The 19,486-nt window shown below is 49.8% G+C and overlaps 1 long non-coding RNA gene across 1 annotated transcript in view; it reads left to right on the top strand.

Moving 5' to 3' along the window:
• LOC135055878 (uncharacterized) overlaps positions 1–19,486 on the top strand; it is a 79,166-nt gene that overhangs the window by 45,538 nt on the left and 14,142 nt on the right. Inside the window, exon 2 of the long non-coding RNA XR_010243835.1 lies at positions 1,244–1,286. This is a non-coding gene — a long non-coding RNA (uncharacterized LOC135055878). The remainder of the gene's footprint in view (positions 1–1,243; positions 1,287–19,486) is intronic.

The raw sequence follows: 19,486 nt of genomic DNA, 5'->3' as shown, positions 1-19,486 counted from the left end.
TTGTCAGGATTTTCATCCAGGAGAATGGGCTTTACATCCAGAAGTGTTCCAGATGTTAGTTCAGTGGTGCGGTTACCCACAGGTGGATCTAATGGCATCTCGCCAAAATCAGACACCCAAGTATGTGTCCAGAACAAGATATACAAAGGCAGTGGCAGTGGATGATCTCACAACAGCGTGGCCATACAGCCTCGTGTATCTATTTCCACTGCTTCCTCGGTTGCTATTGCTGATCAAAAAAGTCCACGACCGTCATACTAGTGGCACCTCATTGGCCTCGAAAAGCATGGTTCTCAGATCTCTGCGGTCTACTCGCAGACTTCAATTTTTTAACCCTTACAACAAGTGGATGTTAAGTTTCTAACTTGGAAAACAGTTTTTCTCTTAGCCTTAGCTTCGGCAAGGCGTGTTTCAGAGTTAGGTGCGTTGTCATGCAAACCACCGTCTCTGATGTTTTATGATGACATAGCAGAACTTCAGATGAATCCCGCTTTTCTACCAAAGGTAGTATCTTCTTTTTACATCAATCAACCAATCGTAGTTCCTGTTTTCTCAGAAGGTTCAGGAACTCAAGCTACTTTGGATGTGGTTCATGCGCTTCGCATTTATGTCGCTCGAACATCAACAGTACATAAAACAGATAGATTGGGGTAACTTTACTAAGGTGGGAGATTTTTAGAACTGGTGATGTTGCCCATAGCAACCAATCAGATTATATCTATTATCTGCTAGAAGCAGCTAGATAAATGGTAAGTAGAATCTGATTGGTTGCCATGGGCAACATCACCAGTTCTAAAAATCTCCCAACTTAGTAAATTTACCCCATTGTTTGTTCTCTTATGATACAGTCAAGAAAGGTTGGCCAACTTCCAAACAGACCGTGGCTACATGGAATTAGCTGACCATTCGTCAGGCTTATTTTCATGCTAGTTTGACCTATTTCAGCACATGCCACACGTTCTGTGGGAAGTCAAGGGCAGTAGGTCGTGGTGCTTCCACGACACAACTTTGCTGTGCAGCTACATGGTTATCAGTGCACATGTTTGTGCGCTCTTACAAGTTTAATACTTTTTCGGCATCAGCATTTAGCTTTGGCCATCTAGTGTTACAGGTGCCAACCAGCTCTCCTGCCCAAGGGGGAAACTTTGGTATGTCCCAAGAGTACTCCAGTGACCCCTAGCGGATGAAAAATAAAATGGTATTTTGGTACTTACCAGACAAATCCTTTTCTTTGAATCCACAGGGGGCAATGGACGACCATCCAGAGCAGTTTCACCTGGCTTGTGGTAAGTTCAGTAAATCTTATGGTAACACATTCTCACCGACTTGTTGAAATGTTAAGGTGATTGTTATCTATTGTCGTGTCAACTATTTAGTTGTCCGTTATCTTTTAGATGTTATATGTAATTCTCCATTGTTCATCCTATCTTTCGCTCTTGCTCGGCTCAGTTAAAAAACACTGAGGCATCGTGGGAGTATAGAGGGGGTGGAGGGTTACTAATTTAAATGTGCCTATCCCTGCTAACACCCCGTCCATATCCCAAGAGTACTCCAGTGCCCACTGTGGATTCAAAGAAAAGGATTTATCTGGTAAGTACCAAAATACTATTTTCTGCTGTATGTTCTCATAGGGGGTAATTCAGACCTGATCGCTCGCTAGCTGTTTTTTTGCAGTCCTGCATTCACATAGTTGCTGCCCCCTGGGGAGTGCATTTTAGCTGCGCAAGTGTGCGATCGAATGTGCAGCCGAGCGGTACAAAAAATAGGATTTTGATAACCTACCGGTAAATCCTTTTCTCCTAGTCCCTAGAGGATGCTGGGGACGACATCAAGACCATGGGGGTATAGATGGGATCCGCAGGAGACATGGGCACTCTAAAGACTTTTCATTGGGTGTAAACTGGCTCCTCCCTCTATGCCCCTCCTCCAGACCTCAGTTGTAGGAACTGTGCCCAGGGAGACTGACATTTCGAGGAAAGGAATTACTTAACTAGTGGTGAGATATCTACCAACTCACATCCTCAACCATGCCGCACACATGGCATTCAACATACCACACGCCAACAGGCATGAACTAATTGCAGCAACATGCTGAAACCAAGATAACACAACTTGTGTAACTCTAATAACTAAACTGCAGGTAAAGTACGCACTGGGACGGGCGCCCAGCATCCTCTACGGACTAGGAGAAAAGGATTTACCAGTAGGTTATCAAAATCCTATTTTCTCATACATCCTAGATGCTGGGGATGACATCAAGACCATGGGGTCTATACCAAAGCTCCAGTACGGGCGGGAGAGTGCGGACGACTCTGCAGCACCGATTAACCAAACTTTAGGTCCTCATCGGCCAAGGTGTCAAACTTGTAGAACTTAGCAAATGTGTTTGACCCTGACCAAGTAGCTGCTCGGCAAAGTTGTAATGCCGAGACCCCCCGGGCAGCCGCCCAGGATGAGCCCACCTTCCTAGTGGAGTGGACCTTTACCGACGTCGGTAACAGCAATCCAGCCGTAGTATGAGCTTGCTGAATCGTATTTTTAATCCAACGTGCAATAGTCTGCTTGGAAGCAGGACAGCCAATCTTGTTGTGATCATACAGGACATACAGAGCCTCTGTTTTCCGTATACGAGCTGTTCTAGCAACATAGATTTTCAAAGCTCTAACCACATCTAGAGACTTTGACTCAGTAAATGCGTCAGTAACTACTGGCACCACAATAGGTTGGTTTATGTGAAAAGCAGAAACCACCTTTGGAAGAAAATGTTGTCGAGTTCGCAACTCTGCCCTATCTTCATGGAAAATCAGGTAAGGGCTCTTGTGAGACAAGGCCCCCCAATTCAGACACCCGCCTTGCCGATGCCAATGCCAAAAGCTTCACCACTTTCCAAGTGAGAAACTTCAACTCTATCTTTTGTAGAGGCTCAAACCAATCCGATTGAAGGAACTGCAATACCCCGTTAAGGTCCCATGGTGCCACTGGAGGCACGAATGGAGGCTGGATGTGCAGAACCCCTTTCACGAAGGTCTGAACCTCTGGAAGAGAGGCCAATTGTTTTTGGAAGAACACTGACAAGGCCGAAATCTAAACCTTGATTGATCCCAATCGTAGGCCCGTCTCCACACCATCCTGCAAAACAATGGAGAAAACGTCCTAAGTGAAACTCTTCCGTAGGAGCTTTCTTGGATTCACACCAAGACACATATTTTCTCCAAATACAGTGGTAATGTTTTGACGTTACTCCCTTTCTGGCCTGAATAATGGTGGGGATGACCTTCTTAGGAATACCCTTCCTGGCTAGGATATGGCGCTCAACAGCCATGCCGTCAAACGTAGCCGCGGTAAGTCTTGGTACACACACGGCCCCTGCTGCCGCAGGTCCTCCCAAGGAGGAAGAGGCCGAGGATCTCCTATGAGTAACTGCTGAAGATCTGGGTACTAAGCCCTTCTTGGCCAGTATGGGGCAATGAAGATTGCTCGAACCCTTGTCTTTCTTATGATCCTGAATACTTTTGGGATCAACGGAAGTGGAGGGAAAACATACACTGACGGAAACACCCACTGGGTCACCAGTGCATCCACTGCTACTGCTTGAGGGTCTCTCGACCTGGAACAGTATCTCTGAAGCTTCTTGTTGAGATGAGATGCCATCATGTCTATTTGAGGAACTCCCCAAAGACTTGTCACCTCTGCGAAAACTTCTTGGTGGAGGCCCCACTCTCCTGGATGGAGATCGTGTCTGCTGAGGAAGTCTGCTTCCCAGTTGTCTACTCCCGGAATAAATATTGGCGACAGAGCATGTAGATGTTTTTCTGCCCAGCAGAGGATTTTTGTCGCCTCTGCCATTGCCGCTCTGATTTTCGTTCCGCCCTGCCTGTTTATGTATGCGACCGCTGTTACATTGTCCGCCTGGATCTGCACGGGACAGTCTTGAAGTAGATGTACCGCTTGTTGAAGGCCATTGTAAATGGCTCTTAGCTCCAGCACGTTTATGTGAAGGCAGGCTTCCTGATGTGACCAACATCCTTGGAAGTTTTCTCCCGGAGAGACTGCTCCCCAGCCTCGGAGACTTGCATCCGTGGTTACTAGGACCCAGTCCTGAATCCCGAACCTGCGTCTCTCTAGCAGGTGAGAGCTGTGCAACCACCACAGAATCGAAATCCTGGTTTTTGACGACAGGATTATCTTTCTATGCATGTATAGCTGTGACCCCGACCACTTGTCCAACAGGTCCCACTGGAATACTCTGGCATAGAACCTGCCAAACTGTATGGCAGGGGTGGGGAACCTCCGGCCCGCGGGCCGTATAAGGCCCGCGAAGCCTTTTGGTCCGGCTCACCCGCTCCTCTCAGTGAGACACGCCGCCGCACAGTCCGGCGGCAGCGTGTCTCAGCTGTCACCACACGGAGGAGAGCGCGGCTATTGTCGGGCGGCGGCGGCGTGTAGGACTTGAAACCAGCCGCCGGTTCGTGAGCCAATCAGAGCTCGCGGACCGGCAGCCAATCAAGAGCCGCGGCTGCCGGTCCGCGAGCTCTGATTGGCTCTCGAACTGGCGGCTGGTTTCAAGTCTTACACGCCGCCGCCCAACATAGCCGCGCTCTCCTCCTTGTACCCGCCAAAAGGAGCGGTAAGCGGACAGGGGGGGGGGGAGAGACGGGGGGGGGGGGGCATCTGTATACCTGGCACTGTGGGGGTCATCTGTATACCTGGCACTGTGGGGACATCTGTATACCTGGCACTGTGGGGGCATCTGTATACCTGGCACTGTGAGGGGCATTTGTATACCTGGCACTGTGGGGGCATCTGTATACCTGGCACTGTGAGGGGCATTTGTATACCTGGCACTGTGAGGGGCATTTGTATACCTGGCACTGTGGGGGCATTTGTATACCTGGCACTGTGGGGGCATTTGTATACCTGGCACTGTGGGGGCATCTGTATACCTGCTACTGTGAGGGGCATTTGTATACCTGGCACTGTGGGGGCATTTGTATGCTTGGCACTGTGAGGGGCATTTGTATGCCTGGCACTGTGGGGGCATTTGTATACCTGGCACTGTGGGGGCATCTGTATACCTGGCACTGTGAGGGGCATTTGCATACCTGGCACTGTGGGGGCAATTGTGGATCTGGCACTGCACTAATGGGGGCATATGTGTATCACGTCCCATTTTAACTGGCCACACCCATTTTTTTGGGCGCGCACGGGGGCAGACTTGTATGGCCCCCGAAGGATTTTATAAATATCCAAATGGCCCTCGGTAGAAAAAAGGTTCTCCACCCCTGTATGGCCTCGTAGGCCGCCACCATCTTCCCCAACAACCGAATGCACTGATGGATCGACACACTTGATGGTTTCAATATCTGTTTCTCTAACGTCCTTGAGGATGCTGGGACTCCGTAAGGACCATGGGGAATAGACGGGCTCCGCAGGAGATAGGGCACTTTAAGAAAGCTTTGGACTCTGGGTGTGCACTGGCTCCTCCCTCTATGCCCCTCCTCCAGACCTCAGTTTTACACTGTGCCCAGAGCAAGATGGGTGCACTGCAGAGAGCTCGCCAGAGTTCTCTGCCTAGAAGCATTTTTGTTTGGATTTTTTTTTCTACCTTTAACTACTTTTTCACAGGGAGCACTGCTGGCAACAGGCTCCCTGCATCGAGGGACTGAGGAGAGAGGAGCAGACCTTCTTGTCAAAGATAGGCTCTGCTTCCTCGGCTACTGGACACCATTAGCTCCAGAGGGGGTGAACGCAGGTTCTTACTGGGCGTCCACCCCCGAAGCCACGCAGCCATTCTCCTCACAGAGCTAGAAGTACAGAAGACAGAAGTCGTCAGGCGGCAGAAGCCTTCAGCTTCACTGAGGTAACGCACAGCACTGCAGCTGTGCATCATTGCTCCCATACACCTCACATACTCCGGTCACTGTAAGGGCGCAGGGGGGCACCCTGGGCAGCAATATAAACCTCTGCATGGCAAAAAGACTATATACATGTACAGGTGGGCTCTGTACATGTATATAAAAGAGCCCCCGCCATATTTTACTAAGTTTGAGCGGGACAGAAGCCCGCCACCGCCGAGGGGACGGGGCTTCTCCCTCAGCACTCACCAGCGCCATTTTCTCTCCACAGCACTGCTGAGAGGAAGCTCCCTGGACTCTCCCCTGCTTACACACGGTGAAATGGTGCTTAAAAGAGAGGGGGGGGGCACATAATTGGCGGTTTACATATTATACAGCGCTGCTGGGGAAAAACATTTTGTGTTGGTCTCCAGGGTTATTGCGCTGGGGTGTGTGCTGGCATACTCTCTCTCTGTCTCTCCAAAGGGCCTTGACAGGGATACCGTCTTCAGGAAAGGGGTTCCGTGTGTGTGTGTGAAGTGTGTCGGTACGCGTGTGTCGACATGTTTGACGAGGAAGGCACGCTTAATGTGGAGGGGGAGTGCTTGAATGTCAGGTCGCCGTCAGCAACGCCGACACCGGAATGGGTGGATATGCTGAATGTCTTGAATGCAAATGTCAATCTATTGCATAAAAGATTAGACAAGGCAGAAGCTAGGGATCAGTCAGGTAGCCTGTCCATGCCTGTCTCTGGGGCGCCAGCTCCTTCGGGGTCTCAGAAGCGCACCATATCCCAGGTCGATGACACAGATACTGACTCTAGTGTCGACTATGAAGATGCAAAATTACAGCCGAAGGTGGCTAAGGGTATACGGTACATGATTATTGCCATTAAAGAGGTTTTGCATATTACTGAGGAACTGACACGAGGGTACACATGTATAAAGGGAAAAAGCCTGAAGTCACTTTTCCATCCTCATTTGAATTAAGTGACTTGTGCGAAAAGGCTTGGGAATCTCCGGATAGGAGACCACAAGTTCCCAAAAGGATTCTCATGGCGTATCCTTTTCCACAAACTGATAGGATACGCTGGGAATCTTCGCCAAAAGTTGACAAGGCGCTGACACGTTTTTCCAAAAAGGTGGCACTGCCTTCTCAGGATACGGCTTCCCTCAAGGAACCTGCTGATCGCAGGCAGGAAATTACCTTAAAGCACATTTACAATCATTCCGGTACTATTGCTCGACCGGCTATGGCGTCGGCCTGGGTTTGTAGTGCGGTTGTGGCATGGGCAGATTCTTTATCTACGGAAATTGACACCTTAGATAGGGACGCCATTCAAATGACCATAGAGCATATCAGAGATGCTGCCTTGTATATGAGGGATGCTCAGAGAGACATTTGTTTATTAAGCTCCAGAATAAATGCTATGTCTATTTCTGCTAGGCGGCTCTTGTGGACCCAACAGTGGACGGGAGATGCTGATTCAAAGCGGCATATGGAGTCCTTGCCTTACAAAGGGGTGGAGTTGTTTGGAGACGGACTCTCGGATCTTGTCTCTACAGCTACGGGTGGTAAGTCAAATTTCTTACCTTATGTCCCCCCACAGCATACAAAAAAGGCACCTCATTATCAAATGCAGTCCTTTCGTTCCAATAAAAACAAGAAGGTATGTGGATCATCCTTTGTTGACAGAGGGAAAGGCAGGGGAAAAAAGCTGCACACGGCTAGTTCCCAAGAGCAGAAGTCCTCCCCTGCGTCCGCAAAGTCCACCGCATGACGTTGCGGCTTTCCGAGGGGAGGCAGATCTGGTGGGGGCTCGTTTTCGGTCTTTCAGCCACGTCTGGGTTCACTCGCAGGTGGATCCCTGGGCATTAGAGATTGTTTCTCAGGTATACAGGCTGGAATCCGAAGACTTGCCTCCTCGCCGATTTTTCAAATCGGCTCTGCCGGCTTCCCCGTCAGAGAGGGAGCTAGTGTTGGCAGCAATCCAAAAATTGTATATTCAACAGGTGATTGTCACAGTTCCTCATCTCCAGCAAGGAGAGGGATATTACTCAACCCTGTTTGTGGTCCCGAAACCGGACGGTTCGGTCAGACCCATTTTAAACCTGAAATCTCTGAACCTGTACTTGAAGAGGTTCAAGTTCAAAATGGAATCACTCAGGGCGGTCATCGCCAGCCTGGAGGGGGGGAGATTGGATGGTGTCCCTGGACATAAAAGGATGCTTACCTTCATGTTCCGATATTCCCCCCGCATCAGGCGTTCCTGAGATTTGCAGTGCAGGACTGTCACTACCAATTTCAGACGTTGCCGTTTGGGCTTTCCACGGGCCCCAAGAATTTTCAACAAGGTAATAGCGGAAATGATGGTGCTCCTGCGCAGGCAGGGGGTCACAATTATCCCATACTTGGACGATCTCCTCATAAAGGCGAGATCTCGGTAGAGGTTGCTGGACAGCGTGTCTCTGTCCTCTGTCCATGAAGACGTTGCAGATACACGGCTGGATTCTCAATATACCGAAGTCCCAGCTAGTCCCTACAACGCGTCTGACCTTTTTGGGGCTGATTCTAGACAGACCAGAAAAAGGTTTTTCTTCCGATCGAAAAGGTTCAGGAACTCATAGCCATGGTCGGGAACCTATTAAAACCAAAAAAGGTTTCAGTGCATCATTGCACGCGGGTCCTGGGGAAGATGGTGGCTTCCTACGAGGCCATCCCTTTCGGCAGGTTCCATGCGAGGACTTTTCAATGGGACCTCTTGGACAAGTGGTCCGGGTCCCATTTACAAATGTATTAAAGGATCACCCTGTCTCCCAGGACCAGAGTATCTCTCCTGTGGTGGCTGAACAGTGCTCACCTACTAGAAGGTCGCAGGTTCGGCATTCAGGACTGGGTCCTGGTGACCACGGACGCAAGCCTCCAAGGCTGGGGAGCAGTGACACTGGGAAGAAATTTCCAAGGTCTCTGGTCAAGCCTAGAGTCTTGTCTCCACATCAACGTCCTGGAGTTGAGGGCCATATACAACGCCCTGCGTCAAGCGGAGGAATTGCTTCGGAGAAAACCGGTTCTGATTCAGTCAGACAATGTCACGGCAGTGGCTCATATAAACCGCCAAGGCGGAACAAGGAGCAGAATGGCCATGGCAGAAGCGACCAGGATTCTACGCTGGGCGGAAGGCCATGTAAGCGCGCTGTCAGTGGTGTTCATCCCGGGGGTGGACAACTGGGAGGCGGACTTCCTCAGCAGGCACGACCTGCATCCGGGAGAGTGGGGACTTCATCAAGAAGTCTTCGCACAGATCACGGATCGTTGGGGACTGCCTCAAATCGACATGATGGCATCCCGTCTCAACAAAAAGCTAAAGCGGTATTGCGCCAGGTCAAGGGACCCTCAGGCGGTAGCGGTAGACGCTCTGGTGACACCTTGGGTGTTCAGATCGGTCTATGTGTTTCCTCCTCTTCCTCTCATACCCAAGGTGTTGAGAATAATACGAAGAAGCAGGGTCAGAACAATACTCATTGTTCCGGATTGGCCACGGAGGACTTGGTATCCGGAGCTGCAAGAGTTGCTCGCAGGGGATCTGTGGCCTCTTCCTCTAAGTCAGGACCTGCTGCAGCAGGGGCCCTGTCTGTTCCAAGACTTACCGCGGCTGCGTTTGACGGCATGGCGGTTGAACGCCGGATCCTAGCGGAAAAAGGGATTCTGGAGGAAGTCATTCCTACCCTGATCAAGGCTAGGAAAGACGGGACGTTAAAACATTATCACCGTATATGGCGGAAATATGTTTCTTGGTGTGAGGCCAGAGCTGCTCCTACGGAGGAGTTCCATTTGGGCCGTCTACTTCACTTCCTTCAAACAGGAGTGACTTTGGGCCTAAAATTAGGGTCCATAAAGGTCCAGATTTCGGCCTTATCCATTTTCTTTCAAAGAGAATTGGCCTCTATTCCTGAAGTACAGACCTTTGTGAAGGGAGTGCTGCATATTCAGCCTCCCTTTGTGCCTCCGGTGGCGCCTTGGGATCTTAACGTGGTGCTACGTTTCCTCAAGTCACCTTGGATTGAACCACTCAAAACTGTGGAGTTGAAATACCTCACGTGGAAAGTGGTCATGTTGTTGGCTTTAGCTTCGGCAAGACGTGTTTACGAATTGGCGGCTTTATCACATAAAAGCCCATACTTGGTTTTTCACGTGGATAGGCCAGAGTTGAGGACTCGCCCTCACTTTCTGCCAAAAGTGGTCTCATCTTTTCATGTGAACCAACCTATTGTCGTGCCTGTGGCTACACGGGACTTGGAGGATTCCAGTCCCTGGATGTAGTCAGGGCTTTGAAGATTTATGTGACCAGAACGGCTAGAATCAGGAAGACTGAAGCTTTGTTCGTTCTGTATGCGGCCAACAAGGTTGGCGTTCCTGCTTCAAAGCAGACTATTGCACGCTGAATCTGTAACACGATTCAGCAGGCGCATTCTACGGAAGGATTGCCGTTACCGAAATCGGTTAAGGCCCACTCCACTTGGAAAGTGGGCTCTTCTTGAGCGGCTGCCCGAGGGGTCTCGGCATTACGGTTGTGCCGAGCAGCTACTTGGTCGGGAACAAACACCTTTGCCAAGTTCTATAATTTTGATACCCTGGCTGAGGAGGACCTCCTGTTTGCTCAATCGGTGCTGCAGAGTCATCCGCACTCTCCCGTCTGTTTGGGAGCTTTGGTATAATCCCCATGGTCCTTACGCAGTCCCAGCATCCTCAAGGACGTTAGAGAAAATAAGATTTTACTTACCGGTAAATCTATTTCTCGTAGTCCGTAGAGGATGCTGGGCGCCTGTCCCAAGTGCGGACTTCTTCTGCAAGACTTGTATATAGTTATTGCTTACATAAGGGTTATGTTATAGTTTTTCGGTGGAACCGTGGCTATGTTGTTGTTCATACTGTAAACTGGGTACGTTTATCACAAGTTATACGGTGTGATTGGTGTGGCTGGTATGGATCTCGCCCTTAGATTTACAAAAATCCTTCCTCGTACTGTCCATCTCCTCTGGGCACAGTTTCCTTTACTGAGGTCTGGAGGGGCATAGAGGGAGGAACCAGTGCACACCCAGAGTCCAAAGCTTTCTTAAAGTGCCCTATCTCCTGCGGAGCCCGTCTATTCCCCATGGTCCTTACGGAGTCCCAGCATCCTCTACGGACTACGAGAAATAGATTTACCGGTAAGTAAAATCTTATTTTTACCATTTTCTGGATTTCCAGAGCCTTTTCCATTGGAAGAAATATTCTCTGAACTTCTGTGTCCAGAATTATCCCGAGGAAAGACAACCTTGTCGTCGGTTCCAACTGTGACTTTGGGTAATTTATGATCCACCCGTGTTGTTGGAGTATTGACAGGGATAGGGATATGTTTTGTAATAACTGTTCCCTGGATCTCGTCTTTATCAGGGGGTCGTCCAGATAAGGGATTATATAGTCTCCTTTCCGACGAAGGAGGCCCATCATCTCCGCCATCACCTTGGTGAATACCCTCGGCGCTGTGGAGAGGCCAAAAGGTAACGTCTGGAATTGGTAATGGCAATCCTGAATCGCGAATCTCAGATAAGCCTGGTGAGGAGGATAAATGGGAACATGCAGGTAAGCATCCTTTATGTCCACCAACACAAAAGTAGTCCCCCTCCTCCAGACTGGCAATCATCACCTGAAAAGATTCCATCTTGAACTTGAACCCTTTCAGGAAAAAATTCAGATCTTTTATATTTAGGATCGGGTCTGACCGAGCCGTCCGGCTTCGGAAAAACAAAGAGGCTTGAATAAAAACCCTGCCCTTGTTGTGACAACGGTACCAGGACTATGACCTGGTCTTGACATAATTTTTGGATTGCCGCTGTTACTGCTTCTTTCTCTGGCGGAGAAACTGGTAAGGTCGATTTGAAAAATCGGCATGGGGGAACGTCTTGAAACTCCAGTTTGTATCCCTGGGATACTATTTGCAACACCCACGGGTCCAGGCCAGACAGAATCCAATCCTGGCTGAAGAGTTTGAGACGTGCCCCCACCCGAGCGGCCTCCCGCAAGGGAGTTCCAGCGTCATGCTGGGGATTTTGCCGAATTAGTAGACTCTTGCTCTTGGGAACCTGGAGCCGGTGTGGGCTTCTTTCCCCTCCCCCTACCTGCAAAGAAGGGGGAACCTCTCTTCTTTTTGTATTTATTGGGCCAAAAGGACTGCATTTGCGGGTGATAGGTCTTTTTTGCCGGTGCAGGCGCAGAGGGCAAAAATGTTGACTTACCTGCGGTAGCCGCCGAGACTAACACATCCAGGCCATCACCAAATAAGGTCTCACCTTTACATGGGAGAGCCTCCATGTTTCTTTTGGAATCTTCATCCGCGTTCCACTGGCGAATCCATAACGCCCGCCTAGCCGATACTGCCATGGTAGCGGCTTGTGAACTCAAGAGTCCAATATCCTTCATTGCTGCCAGCATGTAGGCGGCAGCGTCCTTGATATTCCCTAACTTAAGGAGTATCTCATCTTTATCAATCATGCCAATTTCTGATGACACGCTTTCTGACCATTTTTCAATAGCGCGACTCATCCATGCGCAGGCAATAGTGGGCCTGAGCAGTGTACCATTGGTAACATAAATGGATTTCAATGTCGTTTCCATTTTGCGGTCTGCCGGCTCTTTAAGAGAAGCCGTGCCAGGAGCAGGGAGAATTACCTTCTTTGGCAACCTGGAAAATAAGATTTTACTCACCGGTAAATCTATTTCTCGTAGTCCGTAGTGGATGCTGGGAACTCAGAAAGGACCATGGGGAATAGCGGCTCCGCAGGAGACTGGGCACAACTAAAGAAAGCTTTTAGGTCACCTGGTGTGCACTGGCTCCTCCCACTATGACCCTCCTCCAAGCCTCAGTTAGGACACTGTGCCCGGACGAGCTGACATAATAAGGAAGGATTTTGAATCCCGGGTAAGACTCCTACCAGCCACACCAATCACACCGTATAACTCGTGATACTATACCCAGTTTAACAGTATGAAAACAACTGAGCCTCTCAACAGATGGCTCAACAATAACCCTTTAGTTAACAATAACTATGTACAAGTATTGCAGACAATCCGCACTTGGGATGGGCGCCCAGCATCCACTACGGACTACGAGAAATAGATTTACCGGTGAGTAAAATCTTATTTTCTCTGACGTCCTAGTGGATGCTGGGAACTCCGAAAGGACCATGGGGATTATACCAAAGCTCCCAAACGGGCGGGAGAGTGCGGATGACTCTGCAGCACCGAATGAGAGAACTCAAGGTCCTCCTCAGCCAGGGTATCAAATTTGTAGAATTTTGCAAACGTGTTTGCCCCTGACCAAGTAGCAGCTCGGCAAAGTTGTAAAGCCGAGACCCCTCGGGCAGCCGCCCAAGATGAGCCCACCTTCCTTGTGGAATGGGCTTTTAGTGATTTAGGATGCGGCAGTCCAGCCGCAGAATGCGCCAGCTGAATTGTGCTACAAATCCAGTGAGCAATAGTCTGCTTAGAAGCAGGAGCACCCAGTTTGTTGGGTGCATACAGGATAAATGGCGAGTCAGTTTTCCTGACTCTAGCCGCCCTGGAAACATACATTTTCAAGGCCCTGACTACGTCCAGTAACTTGGAATCCTCCAAGTCCCTAGTAGCCGCAGGCACCACAATAGGTTGGTTCAAGTGAAAAGCTGATACCACCTTAGGGAGAAACTGAGGACGAGTCCTCAATTCCGCCCTATCCATATGGAAAATCAGATTAGGGCTTTTACATGACAAAGCTGCCAATTCTGACACACACGCCTGGCTGAAGCCAAGGCCAATAACATGACCACTTTCCACGTGAGATATTTTAGATCCACAGTTTTAAGTGGCTCAAACCAATGTGATTTTAAGAAACTCAACACCACGTTGAGATCCCAAGGTGCCACTGGAGGCACAAACGGGGGCTGAATATGCAGCACTCCTTTCACAAACGTCTGAACTTTAGGTAGTGAAGCTAGTTCTTTCTGGAAGAAAATCGACAGAGCCGAGATCTGTACCTTAATGGAGCCTAATTTCAGGCCCATAGTCACTCCTGCTTGTAGGAAATGCAGAAATCGACCTAGTTGAAATTCCTCTGTTGGGGCCTTTTTGGCCTCACACCAAGCAACATATTTCCGCCATATGCGGTGATAATGCTTTGCAGTTACATCTTTCCTGGCTTTAATCAGCGTAGGAATGACTTCCTCCGGAATGCCCTTTTCCTTCAGGATCCGGCGTTCAACCGCCATGCCGTCAAACGCAGCCGCGGTAAGTCTTGGAACAGACAGGGCCCCTGCTGCAGCAGGTCCTGTCTGAGCGGCAGAGGCCATGGGTCCTCTGAGATCATCTCTTGAAGTTCCGGGTACCACGCTCGTCTTGGCCAATCCGGAACCACGAGTATTGTTCTTACTCCTCGTTTTCTTATTATTCTCAGTACCCTTGGTATGAGAGGCAGAGGAGGGAACACATAAACTGACTGGTACACCCACGGTGTCACTAGAGCGTCCACAGCTATCGCCTGAGGGTCCCTTGACCTGGCGCAATATCTCTCTAGTTTTTTGTTTAGGCGGGACGCCATCATGTCCACCTGTGGCCGTTCCCATCGATTTACAATCAGCGTGAAGACTTCTGGATGAAGTCCCCACTCTCCCGGGTGGAGGTCGTGCCTGCTGAGAAAGTCTGCTTCCCAGTTGTCCACTCCCGGAATGAACACTGCTGACAGTGCTAGTACGTGATTTTCCGCCCATCGGAGAATCCTTGTGGCTTCTGCCATTGCCATCCTGCTTCTTGTGCCGCCCTGTCGATTTACATGGGCGACTGCCGTGATGTTGTCTGACTGGATCAGTACCGGCTGGTGTAGAAGCAGGGATTTTGCCTGATTTAGGGCATTGTAAATGGCCCTTAGTTCCAGAATATTTATGTGTAGGGAAGTCTCCTGACTCGACCATAGTCCTTGGAAGTTTCTTCCCTGTGTGACTGCCCCCCAGCCTCAAAGGCTGGCATCCGTAGTCACCAGGACCCAGTCCTGTATGCCGAATCTGCGGCCCTCTAGAAGATGAGCACTCTGCAGCCACCACAGCAGAGACACCCTGGTTCTTGGAGACAGGGTTATTAGGCGATGCATCTGAAGATGCGATCCGGACCATTGGTCCAACAGGTCCCACTGAAAGATTCTGGCATGGAACCTGCCGAAAGGAATTGCTTCGTAAGAAGCCACCATCTTTCCCAGGACCCGCGTGCAGTGATGCACCGATACCTGTTTTGGTTTCAGGAGGTCTCTGACTAGAGATGACAGCTCCTTGGCTTTCTCCTCCGGGAGAAACACTTTTTTCTGGACTGTATCCAGAATCATACCCAGGAACAGTAGACGTGTCGTCGGAACCAGCTGTGATTTTGGAATATTCAGAATCCAACCGTGCTGGTGTAGCACCTCCTGAGATAGTGCTACTCCCACCAATAACTGCTCCTTGGACCTCGCCTTTATTAGGAGATCGTCCAAGTATGGGATAATTAAAACTCCCTTTCTTCGAAGGAGTATCATCATTTCGGCCATTACCTTGGTAAACACCCTCGGTGCCGTGGAGAGTCCAAACGGCAGCGTCTGGAATTGGTAATGGCAATCCTGTACCACAAATCTGAGGTACTCCTGGTGAGGATAGTAAATGGGGACATGCAGGTAAGCATCCTTGATGTCCAGGGATACCATGTAATCCCCCTCGTCCAGGCTTGCAATAACCGCCCTGAGCGATTCCATCTTGAACTTGAATTTTTTTATGTATGTGTTCAAGGATTTCAAATTTAAAATGGGTCTCACCGCACCGACCGGTTTCGGTACCACAAACAGTGTGGAATAGTAACCCCGTCCTTGTTGAAGTAGGGGCACCTTGATTATCACCTGCTGGGAATACAGCTTGTGAATTGCTGCTAGCACAGCCTCCCTGTCTGAAGGAGTAATCGGCAAGGCAGATTTTAGGAACCGGTGGGGTGGAGACGCCTCGAATTCCAGTTTGTACCCTTGAGATACTATTTGCAGGATCCAGGGAGCCACCTGTGAGCGAGCCCACTGATCACTGAAATTTTTGAGGCGGCCCCCCACCGTACCTGGCTCCGCCTGTGGAGCCCCACCGTCATGCGGCGGACTTGGAAGAAGCGGGGGAGGACTTTTGCTCCTGGGAACCTGCTGTTTGTTGCAGCCTTTTTCCCCTACCTCTGCCTCTGGACAGAAAGGACCCGCCTTTTCCACGTCTGTTTTTCTGAGTCCTAAAGGACTGTACCTGATAAAGCGGCGCCTTTTTAGGCTGTGAGGGAACATGGGATAAAAATGCTGACTTCCCAGCAGTTGCTGTGGAAACTAGGTCCGAGAGACCATCCCCAAATAACTCCTCACCCTTATAAGGCAAAACTTCCATGTGCCTTTTTGAATCTGCATCCCCTGTCCACTGGCGAGTCCATAAGCCTCTCCTAGCAGAAATGGACAATGCACTTATTTTAGATGCCAGCCGGCAGATCTCCCTCTGTGCATCTCTCATGAATAAGACTGAGTCTTTTATATGCTCTATGGTTAGCAGAATAGTGTCACTGTCTAGGGTGTCAATATTTTCTGACAGGGAATCTGACCACGCAGCGGCAGCACTGCACATCCATGCTGACGCAATAGCTGGTCTAAGTATAATGCCTGAGTGTGTATATACAGACTTCAGGATCGCCTCCTGCTTTCTATCAGCAGGTTCCTTGAGGGCGGCCGTATCCGGAGACGGTAGTGCCACCTTTTTAGACAAACGTGTGAGCGCTTTATCCACCCTAGGGGGTGTCTCCCAACGTGACCTATCCTCTGGCGGGAAAGGGAACGCCATTAGTAACTTCTTAGAGATTACCAATCTTTTATCAGGGAAAGCCCACGCTTCTTCACACACTTCATTTAATTCTTCTGATGGGGGAAAAACTACGGGTAGTTTTTTCTCCCCAAACATAATACCCTTTTTAGTGGTACCTGGGTTTATATCAGAAATTTGTAACACCTCTTTCATTGCTTTAATCATGCAACGAATGGCCTTAGTGGACATTAGACTAGACTCATCGTCGTCGACACTGGTGTCAGTATCCGTGTCGACATCCGCGTCTGCCATCTGAGGTAGCGGGCGTTTTAGAGCCCCCGATGGCCTTTGAGACGCCTGGACAGGCACGAGCTGAGAAGCCGGCTGTCCCGCATTTGGCATGTCGTCAAATTTTTTGTGTAAGGAGTCGACACGTGCACGCAATTCCTTCCATAAGTCCATCCACTCAGGTGTCTGCCCCGCAGGGGGTGACATCCCTTCTATAGGCATCTGCTCCGCCTCCACATCATTATCCTCATCAAACATGTCGACACAGCCGTACCAACACACCGCACACACACAGGGAATGCTCTAACAGAGGACAGGACCCACAAAAGCCCTTTGGGGAGACAGAGTGAGAGTATGCCAGCACACACCAGAGCGCTATATAATGCAGGGACTAACTGAATTATGTCCCCTATAGCTGCTGTTATATATACTGCGCCTAAATTTAGTGCCCCCCCTCTCTTTTTTTACCCTTTTCTGTAGTGTAGACTGCAGGGGAGAGCCAGGGAGCTTCCTTCCAGCGGAGCTGTGAGGGAGAAATGGCGCCAGTGTGCTGAAGGAGATAGCTCCGCCCCTTTTTCGCGGACTATTCTCCCGCTTTTTTATGGATTCTGGCAGGGGTAATTATCACATATATAGCCTCTGGGGCTATATATGGTGGTATTTTTGCCAGCCAAGGTGTTTTTATTGCTGCTCAGGGCGCCCCCCCCTAGCGCCCTGCACCCTCAGTGACCGGAGTGTGAAGTGTGTATGAGGAGCAATGGCGCACAGCTGCAGTGCTGTGCGCTACCTTGGTGAAGACTGATGTCTTCTGCCGCCGATTTTCCGGACCTCTTCTTGCTTCTGGCTCTGTAAGGGGGACGGCGGCGCGGCTCGGGGACCGAACACCAAGGCCAGTTCCATGCGGTCGATCCCTCTGGAGCTAATGGTGTCCAGTAGCCTAAGAAGCCCAAGCTAGCTGCAAGCAGGTAGGGTCGCTTCTTCTCCCCTTAGTCCCTCGCTGCAGTGAGCCTGTTTCCAGCAGGTCTCACTGTAAAATAAAAAACCTAATTATATACTTTCTTTTTAGAAGCTCAGGAGAGCCCCTAGTGTGCATCCAACCTCGGCCGGGCACAAAATCTAACTGAGGCTTGGAGGAGGGTCATAGTGGGAGGAGCCAGTGCACACCAGGTGACCTAAAAGCTTTCTTTAGTTGTGCCCAGTCTCCTGCGGAGCCGCTATTCCCCATGGTCCTTTCGGAGTTCCCAGCATCCACTAGGACGTCAGAGAAAGTGCACTGTCTAACACAGGGGGTGACTCCCATTTTTTTCTGTCTTCAACCAGGAAAGGATAAGCTATGTGAATCCTTTTGGGAATACGAAATTTTTTATCACGATTCACCACATCCCTTCAAACAGAGCATTTAGTTTGTGTGAAGGTGGGAACGTGACTTTGGATTTCTTTTCCTTACATAAATAAACTTTCTCCTGAGGTACAGGAGTGCTTTCTGTAACCTCCAACACGTCCCTTATAGCCACAATCATATTGTATACTTTTTGCCAATGTATGATCTATCTCTCTGGATTCACTATTGTCGACACAAGAAACAGAATCAGTGTCGGTATCAGTGTTTACAACATTTGCAAATGGTCTCTTATGTGACCCAGAGGGGCCGCCCGCATAAGGAATAACAGCATCCTGAAAAATCACATCTTCCACAGATTTTCTCCAGCATGTAGCCTTAGATTCAGACTTATCCAATCTATGGTTAATCAGATGCATACTGTCACGTAGCTCTTTCACCCATGCAGGCTCTTGGTGTGCCGGAAGCGCCACCACATTACAACTCTGTGTTCCTAAAATGGTTTCCTCCGAGGAGGAACTCCCTGCCTCAGACATGCCTCACACGTGTGCACCCCACTCACAGACACACTGGGACTAATTTTAGGGACAGACCCACAGTAAAATCTTTCAGAGGGACACAGGATAGGAGCAGCCAGTTCACAAACCCAGCGCCAGTATTTCCTGTGAACACAGTATGTCCACAGCCCAAAAGCGCTTTTAAATGGTAATATACACTATCAAATGCACCACAATCGCTTTGTGCCCCCCCTTTATAGCACCCTGTTCTTGTCAGAAGTGGAGAGGACCAGTGTGTTCTCTGCAGCCTGAGGAGAGAGAGAAAATGGCGCTGAGTAGTGTGCTGGCTGCCTGAGGAAGAAGCTCCAGCCCCACAATGGCACGTCCTTACACTCAGTATATTGACTTATTTATACTGGCGGAGGTAGGGCTGTGCCAGCGGCATCTTATGCCCCCTTTTAGCCAGTTTGAGGTATTTTTGAGGTATTTTTCTTGCTGCTCAGGGCCCCTCCCCCCCTGCAGTGCCTGTGTGTGTGGGCAGCAATGGCGCGCTGCAATACCGCCAGCCGCACCGCACCTCAGCCGTCACTTACTTGATTGAAGATCATTCTTCTCATACTCACCTGTCTTCTGACTTCTGGCTCTGTGAGGGGGGTGACGGCGTGCTGTGGGAGTGAGCAT

This window comes from Pseudophryne corroboree, chromosome 3, assembly GCF_028390025.1.
Source record: "Pseudophryne corroboree isolate aPseCor3 chromosome 3, aPseCor3.hap2, whole genome shotgun sequence".
NCBI classification, from domain to species: domain Eukaryota; kingdom Metazoa; phylum Chordata; class Amphibia; order Anura; family Myobatrachidae; genus Pseudophryne; species Pseudophryne corroboree.
This window is presented reverse-complemented; position numbering and strand designations above follow the sequence as displayed.